Source organism: Hyposmocoma kahamanoa, unplaced genomic scaffold (assembly GCF_003589595.1).
Source record: "Hyposmocoma kahamanoa isolate Upper Pololo Valley unplaced genomic scaffold, ASM358959v1 206, whole genome shotgun sequence".
NCBI classification, from domain to species: Eukaryota; Metazoa; Arthropoda; class Insecta; order Lepidoptera; family Cosmopterigidae; genus Hyposmocoma; species Hyposmocoma kahamanoa.
Window position 1 is genome coordinate 358,861 of NW_020653729.1, and position 10,027 is coordinate 368,887.

The window sequence follows — 10,027 nt, forward strand, 5'->3', positions numbered from 1 at the left end:
CGATCGTTTGGGGGAAAGAGACAGGTATGTGTCCTCGCTACCTGATTACCATCTTTTAGCAATTAGTAAAACACACAAAACTCCACCCCTAGCGTGTTTCTGTTCCCCTGGTACTCCTGGTAGGTGATGCTTAATATTCCGCAGTAAATTACTCCGGAACTTAGTGCGAAGGTAGATTTAAATTTAAATGCACTTCGCAGTCCGGAGATAAGAAATGTTTCAAAATTAATGGTGCCATACGAAGTAGTTGAGAAATAAATGTATCTTAGTTTGCAGCTGAACTTCGTTGAAGAATTTTGAATAGGTATCAATTTAAGAAGCAAAAGCTCTGCGCAATTTGTTTTACTAATAAATATTCACATTTTGGCCTAACGGTGAATGAAAGTGACGTGATGGAACTTTTATATTAGATAAGGTTGGAAGACCTAAAAAGTCCCTCATAGCAAAAAGCCCACGACCACGTCACCTGTGGACCACGGCCTTAAACCACCTTACAAGAGACTCGTGCTTAGCTGTCATGACATTAATTTCACTTAAAAAGTGCATTTTATCTTTGATCTCATCAATACTTTTATAGTTGTGTTCTTGCACACAATAATTTCTGACAATAAAATTTAAATAGGACATTTAGTAATTGTCAGGTCACAGCCTATATTTTGTTACCCCATGACATAAAAAAAACAATCATGTTAAAGAACTCCCCTTTAGATATAAAAAGAAATCCTGTGTGGTCCAACGCTATAAAATCTGACCAATCAAAGCGCTTCACAGACGAATGGCAGTGTGGACTGTCAACAGGTCATGTAATTCGAATTTGGAATGCGCCGGGCTGTTGGCAAGCCGCGCGTGAGTGGCTGCGACGCGACGCCGACACTTGCGTGTGGGGTCTTCATTTATTTTGAGTTTAAATTAATTGGGTTTACTTTAATGTCTCTGTTTAATGTTGCTTTTTGGAGAAGTTGCTTCCTTCACGATGCTCCTCGGTCAGTAGGCGTCATGTTGTGTTGCTACGAAGACTTTCCAGATACCGCAATAAGAAGGAAACGTTTGTTGGAGCTATGTATATTAAGTTGGAGAACTGGTTCAGCTCAACTGAAAGGTCCGGCGGTTCGAATCTTTATAGAGACATGTATATCTTTAATATCTCAGATACCTCCATTTGTCATTTTTGTTATAAATATCAAATGACCGGACTAATAATTCGGACGCCTGATGGTAGCCTACACGCTTGTCCATAACAGATGCAATACCACTCGGCATTGCTGGCTGCGGTGAAGAAGGTTCTAAAATCTCTTATCAGATGTCACTAGCAGCTCAGAATGCCAAAAGATCCAGTAAAAAGATCTTTAACAAAACATATATGCAACATATAACATATTATAAATATAAAACATATGGTCACGGGTTCAAGTCCCATCGGGTCGAAAAAGTTTTTCTATAGAAAATCTCACTAATACAATGATAACCGTGTCGGTTCTAAGATATTAAATCTTGTCGGCAACTTTTTAAATAGATGAAAATATGTTAACTTGAGGTAACCAATTACATTAGATACAATTACAATTAGTCTGATTTATGCCATTGCTGGGCAAAGACCTCCCCCTGATCCCTCCAATTAAATTATTAAAATTAATATTTAATGCATTAACAAGTTCCTATAGCACGGACAGATGTGACGAAACTATAAGGATTTCTTGTTTGACTATGGAACTCTAAAAATGACGGCTTCTTGTCGCAGTGTAAGGCTGCGTTATGGCGCGTGTCGCAGGCCGCAGTTTGTCTCGTACTGGTCATTTCCTGCCCGACCCTTGTCGTAGCTGGAGCAGGGGAAATGTCGAAACAACGTCCTATTATTATGTACATAGCAATATATAAATGTTTTAGGTTGCTTCTGTATTACTTAAAATCATTTTGACTTAAATAATTGAACCAGTAAGATTTTGTATAACGCTACGAACAAGTGTCCCTGGTGGTAAGCGACAGTCAAATTCATGAAAGTTGCAATGCCACTCAAAGCTTTAAATCGCAAAGATCTGAATGATCTGATCTGAGACATAAATCTGAGATATGAGCTGAGACTGCCACAGCACCCTGAGACATAAGTTGACAAGCTTCATGTGCCTGTAATTTCATCAGCACCCTTACCCTTCAAAACCGTAACGCAGTAAAGATAACATTATTGATTGGTGGCAGTACTTCCCAGGACGAAATCTATCAATAAGAGATATATGAGAAATAAGAGATACATATGTATATATGTGTCAAGTCTTCATTTATATTAGAACTTGATTGATTAAATTTTGATAGTAGATTTGATTCATATTGCGGAGACCCGGCAGCACAAATTTGGGAATGTAACTTTTCTGAATTGGTCAGTAAATTCCCTAGTTTGAGGTAACAAATTACCTAGGTGTCAAAGTAGGGAATTTCTTGTATTATGAGTACCAGATGAACGGAATTCACTTTGGGGCATTTCCCAGAACTCCCAGACCAAACAATTCACAAAAGTTCATTTCCCAAATTTGTCCTGATTAGGGTTGCATCCCTGAACCCCTATTTAAACAACACGATTATATTATATCTGAAAGTTCTTTTAGTAGCAGTAGAGCTCCTTGTGAAAGAGTTCGTCCAGGGAAGCACTACCACCTTACCTATTTCTGCCGCCAAGTAATAATGTCAGCATTACTGTGTTCCGGTTTTGAAGGGTAAGGGTGCTGGTGAAATTACAGGCACATGGGACTTGTCAACTTATGTCTCAGGGTGACGGGCACAGTAGTAGTGCCTCTCAGATCTTTGCGATTTAAAGCTCTGAGTGGCACTGCAACTGTTATGGTCAGGTGTGTCGCTTACCACCAGGCGCACGACTTGTTCGTCCCATCACTTGATATTATAAAAAAAAAGTAAATCCAACATTTTTTTAACTTGTTATAAAAATGTTAACTCACTACAACCAAGCACCCAAAAAATTTTTAGAAACATTAGTTTTTCTTTAAAAAGTACAGCACTGAATATTTAGCTTTTGCTCAAAAAACGGTATCCATAATAATTTTCGACCCAGCTCGAAAACGCAAGCAGAAATGACTTCTTCTTATCGTATCAATGATATACATAATGCTTGCCATGGCGGTTAAAGCATTTGCCAATCAACATAAGGTATTCGCCGATTGTTGATTGGCAACAATCGGCGATTGCCAGACGTACAGGCAAAGAAAAGTATATCGTGGGTTGAGGCTGCTTTCGTGCACCCCAAAGAAATAAATAATTTGATTAAGTCTTTCGTTTAATACTTTGACAAATCTACAATACCTACACATTATATACAATAATAATAATAATAATAATAATAATTGTTTATTTCGGTTCGTGGGCCATATTAAGAAAATATTATTCAATTCAATACAGTTCATAGTTTTCATACTTTTAAAACAAGTAATAACTTAAAAAATAATAACAAAGTCACATAAAAATAAGTCAAAAAAAAATAATAATAATAAAATAAAATAACATTAATTCCAGTTAAGCTCACCCTACGTGGCGATTTCGAGCCAACGGTCATCGACGTGGTAATCAGGCGAGCAAACCACTCTCGAATTAAGCCATTGCTGCCCCGTCCAAGCCTATCCATAAAAGAAGCTATAGATTTTATTTATTTATTTATTTATTTATTTACATATTGCTTACAGATAGATATCCAAACGCAATAGCAAGTAGAAAAATAGGTGGTATTTAAATATTTATACAAAAATAATAGAATTAAAAAACACAATGAACTAATAAATTAAACAAAATTGAATAATTACCTATATAGAATCAATTACATTGCAATAACATTATTATTATCCTATTTATTTTACTGTAAAATGGAACAAAGTATCATTACCAATGAGTCAATTTATCTCAAGTTACACAATACTGCTGTCTCCGGTCAAAGTTTCAAGATACCGTCCCGCGAAAACTACGAATCCATGCTCCGAGCATGTAAATATATCCAATGAGGAGTCAAAGAGAAGCATCTGGTTAAGATATTTAAGCGCTCTTGGAAGTGGGGCCAACTCACTTATCTTTGATCGTGTAGCATGCACTGCAAATAAAGTCTTTCTGTGAGTTCGCACCAAATTAGCTCTGGGCACCAGAAAACCTATCATCGACAACATTTCCGAGTTATACGAGATTCCACGGATTAAACGAAATACATAAGTCACCAGAGCCAAATTGCGTCTCACTTCCAATGTTATGATGATGGATGGATAGAAGCTATAGCTATAAATAGATGGCACAGAACGTGTCAGTACGAGCTTGTATGAACATGCCAGAAGAGGTACAGTGTAGCTCCAGGCCCATCAAATGTCTGAATGTGTTATTGTTCTGAAATCGTTAGGCATCGTGAGACGCCTTCGTGTAGTATATCCAAAGTTGACAAGTTTAGAAACTTTGACAATAGATCTAGGCAATGTGTAAATAGTCGCAAAATTAAATTCAAATTCAAATTCAAAATAATCTTTATTTCATAGGTAAGCATTATTACACTTGAAATTGTCACAATGGTTAAACTCTACCGCTCATTCGTAAGGCAGATTCCCCTGAGAAGAATGAGCAAGAAATTCTAGGGGTTGCTCTTTGTAAATAACATTACAATTTTTTTTTTATTTGAAACATCAGAGATCGAGACTACCTCCATGAGCTAAACGGGTTACTACCACGGATTTTTGTCATCCAAGTACGCAGAAGTTGTATAATAAACTTTAGTATAAAGTTTTTGTTTCACTATAGTTTTAAACCTCGTGAAGGGCAAATTTTGTATATCAACCGGAATCTTGTTATAGAAGCGTATACCCTTGCCCCTTAAATGATTTTTTGACTTTGTGAAGACGACTATCAAGAAAAGCTAGTTTATTTTTATTCCTCGTATTAATGTTAAAAGATATTTTATACATTACCTAAAGAAGCCCGGTATTGTATAGAAAAACTAGGTATTCTACATATCGTACTATAACAGGGAGACATTGTGGGAAACTCCCTCGTCACTAATTGTGTCAGGAATTATTTGGTAATTGGTCTATGCGATCTTCGTTATCAAGTCCTTAAGCCGGCGGTGAATAATAACGTCAAAATTGGTTAAATGGCAACCTGTCAAACTTCGTTTTCCCCGCCGAAAAACTGACACTTACAACTCCATTAGATGTTACCCGCTCTAAATAATAATAACTACAGTCATCGATTTATCGAATAAACTACCTAAGTACTCGATATCGTGATAGTCAGTAATGAAGTTTTTCAATAACGCGCCATTATATATATACAATTAGGTAACATATACAATAGATGTGACTACAGACGATGTTCTCAGAAGGTATTTATATTAATATAGGTAGATAAAGTAAAAAATACGCCTTATGTTACAACGCTATTGAAACAAGTAAGATAAATAATATTATTCAATTAGAAATATCTCAAATGACATAATTCTACTCATAATATGAGGTATTTCTTTATTATTATATGACATTTTTTTATTATTTTATATTTATTTGATATAACAATTTTAATTAATAATTGAAACCTCGGCCTACCTCTGCTGTTATTGTTATCCCTAATAAAGGGCTCATATGTGTAGCATTATTTTAAATTTAAGACATGTATACCATATGAATGCAATAAATATATTGAGTATTGAATATTGAGTATTTTTATATGATTCACCATCAAAAGTGCTTGTGTCATATGAAAGTCATAAAATTATACGAAATACATGGAACAAATTAGGTGTAATGTAAAATTGTATAACTCTCCTATTTGCTTAAACGTAGTGCTCAACCAGTTTCGTGTGTTTCTCCTTACTGAAAACCTAATAGCTCTAGTACTCCAGACGAAAAGTTTAAAAGGTGTTATTATGTAAGATTGCGCACGCTTTGATCACTTTACGCTCCTGACTGTCCCTGTAGGGTTGTCACGAAGACAAGTTAAGTCCGACCAACTAAGTTTTGTGCATTGTTATTAATTTACAGTTAGAAAGCAAGAATGAATGAATGAAATTTATTTACTTAAAATATGGTTACTCATATTTTACCGCTATCGGCATGCAAATCTATGAATATCAACATTTTGGCAGGTAAACAATTCTAAAGCAAGTCCTATCATGCGTAAAGATAATATATTATAATAGTAAGTTATTGCCATGTCATGAAGATGTCAAAAAATATAAATACATTTCTTATCAAATAAGTTAAGTGGTCAAATTTATTGAGAATTATATGTAAAGAAGTCATTAATTGAGTAGATTTTATTTTCTCTTAGCCATAACATCAGCTGACGTTTAAATAGAAGATTATTATTTATCATTTTTATATCAGAGGGTAAAGCATTATATATATCCTCACACACATGGCCCCGCACTGTTTCTGGTAGTAACTTAGTTTAGTATAACTATTACAAACTAATATGTCTGGAGCCCTTACATTTATATTGTGAATGTCTCGCGTTTTTTAAAAAAGTTTATTATTATTTTTTACAAAATTGGATACTTAAAAGATGTACATACAAGGCAGCGGCAAGATGTGAAGATACTTAAATAACGGTCTACAAGATTCTCGGGGTCCTAAACCACACATTACCCGTACGCATGTTTTTTGAGTTGTAAATAATTTACTTACTTCTGTTGAATTTCCCCAAATCACAAGTCCGTATCGAAGTAAGGATGCAACGTAACCATGAAAGGCCTCTAGAGTCGTAGTCACAGCGGATGTGTCTCGCAACCTTCTCAAAACATAAACATAACGATTAAGATTATTCAGTACTGTTTGAATATGAAGTTTCCACTCGAACTTATCGTCAATAATTACACCTAAAATTTTGTTTGTTGTACTTCTTGTAGAATATGACCATTGTAATTAACATTCAGCTGTAATTTATTGTGTCTGACAGTTCCGAACTGAATGAAATTCGTTCTATTAAAGTTGACTGTCAAATTATTGTTGTTGAGCCAATTATCCATTAATGCAATTATGTTATTTATATCAGATTCGTAATTTACTACATTGTCTTTACATGGTATCTTTATAGATATATCATCTGCAAATAATACGCATTTGTGCTGGGTTACGTCAGGCAAGTAATTGATATAGAGTAGAAATAATACTGGTCCAAGTGTACTACCTTGAGGCACGCCGCATGCATTTACACGATAAAGTGATTTATTCGAAACCACGTGAAATTTTCTATCTAGACTTTTAATTACCGCTTGACTCCTGTTAGATAGATAAGAGGCTAACCAGTCAAGTACTAATCCTCTAATTCCATGATTTTCTAGCTTTTGAAGAAGCAAGTCATGAGATACGAAATCAAAAGCGCGACTCATATAAAAAAATATACTAGATATTGGTATTCCTTTATTTACATTTTCCACTATTTCTTGTACCAAATGGAAAACTGCCAATGAAGTGGATTTATTTCGTTGGAATCCAAATTTTTCCGGCATTATTATGTTATATTTGGAAGCAAAATAGAGCAGTCTTGTTGTCATAGCTTTTTTGAAAATTTTAGAAAGCAACGGAATCAATGTAATAGGACGGTAATTGGCCATATTCACAATAGATATTTTAAGCAATTCAGGAAAGTACCATTTTCAAATGAAAGATTCACTAGATAAGTGAGCGGCTCTAGATAAGTGAGTGCTTTAGTAGATATATACGATGTATCCTGTCGAATTTGTATTTCTTAATGATTTCACTATATTATGTATTTCTTTTGGGTGCACAGGTTGTAAATAAATTATTTGTCAAAAGAGTTTTGTTTGTGTTGATCAAGGCTTTTTTTTTTAATTTGTTAAGTCAATTAAATAATTATTAAGTTCATTGGCAATAGAGTTTGGATCAGTTATAATATTATTATTTATTACGATTTCTTTTATAATTGGTCACTATTAAGATTATTTAGTTCTGCTTTCACGATTTTCCACGAGGTTTCTGCTTTGTTTTCTGCGTTTTTTATAAGTTTGTCATTGTGTAACTTTTGAGCTGAGTTTAGACATTTGCGTAGTATTTTAGAGTATGACCTATATTGTTGTTTTTTAGTTTTTGATCTTTTGGCGTAGTATTGGAAACTCAGTAATTTCTTAGTCTTACAACTTTGCCTGATACCTTTAATGATCCATTTTGGATTTTTATATCTGTTTGATATTTTGATAAATTTAACGGGAAAATTTAGGTTATACAAAAGGGTCAGGGTTTCATGGAAGTATTGCACAACTTTATTTAAGTCGTGTTCTTGTAATGTAATACCTCTAAAAAAGAAAGTTCTTTTAAAACCTATTTAAATTTTGACTACAATAATCTCTGAAATTTAAAAAGCACTCAATAGGCTGCTCAATTTTTTTAATAACTGGTAAGAATAACATTTGTGCCGTATTGTGATCAGACAGATGTAAGTGATGTAATTCAGCTGTAGCGTCGTCAATATTACTAAGTAGACGGTCAATGCAAGTTTGTAGCCTAGTCGGTTCAGTTAATGTAATGTCCAATTATATTTTTTAAGTATGTCCAAGAAGATTCTAACATTTTTTGATAATTTTGCCTCTAAAGTGTTGGTATTGAGGTCACCAGCTAAAATAACTTTAGTTTTTGATTGTTTTGTGTATTACTTCATTTAGCTTTGACTAAAATTGTTTGAAGAAAATGTTTATATTTGATTTGGGCGATCTATAAACACATATTATTATTAATAAAAAAAGTTACAGAAGTCTATGAGGTCTCAATATTTTGGTTTGTTACAGCAAAAACCATAACAAGGGTGTCAATTTCAGTTTCACAGTCACGATGATATCAAATCGAACAGGCATTGATTTACAATTTTTTTAAATTATTTCCAACGTCTTGCCAAAAAGAGAGAAATGCAAAAAGCTTCTTTATACCGACATCGTTTCATATATTTTCCGAACTATTCCCGATATTCCGAATGACATCACGAAGCGCGGTGTACCGTGTACGTTTTACTAAGATATTCCCTAGGTCTATTGACCTTGAATAGATTTTCTTTTAAATAAAAAAAGAATTCATGATAATGAAATGAAAATATACAGGGTGTAACCAGGCGATTATTGCATACACAATTTGGATATTTCTAGTTTTATTTTAAAAATTTATTGATGTCATTTTACTCCCTAGGTAACGTGCTTTCAATATCAGTTTAAAGGTTTTTGATATCTAAAATTTGTACACCTGAAAACGTAATTTTTTAAGCTACTGCTCGTTCACTATGCTGACCTCCCTGAGAAGAACGAGCAAGAAACTCTAGGGATTGCACTTTTCAAATAAACTTAAATGCACTTTGAATCATAATTTCTAACTTCAGTTGTGTATTTTTATATTATTTTTCAATTAAAATACTTTTAATGTAAGTTTTAAACTTAAGAAATGATAATCTTAATATATTGTCCGGAATCACCATTAAAAGAATCGTTTACTATAGTTAAACGAAATCGATAAAAAAAAAACATACATTTGCAAAGTCCCATGTGCCTGTATTTTCACCGTTACTGTTCAAAATCGGAACGCAGTTATGTTCTCATTAATGCTTGGTGGCAGAAATTGGAATAGTGACAGTACTGCCATAGACGAACCCTTTTTGAAATATCTATGATGGAGGTCAAATGCGCACTTATATTTTATAAAAAAAAAATATCTCTATTCTTACTTAATTTGGTTAAGATATATGTGCCGAGGTCAACATTTCACTGCGTTTCCCTCCATGTTCGCTCTATAAATTTGTGTCGTTATTGTACATCCATCCTGACTATATTACTAAACTACCAAAGCCTTCCCTTTTCTATGCCAGTCACTACATTATCTTTTATGGCAATGAAATAAATATATTGTTTTCCAATGCAGAGAAGCAAAATAGGTAAAATACTATAGCTATTATACGTACAATTAAAATTGTACAATTCATATTGTACATTTCAATCACTTATCTTGGTGAATGATTAATTTTACACAAGGATTATAAACACTTGAAGTGTGAAATTGATGTTTCA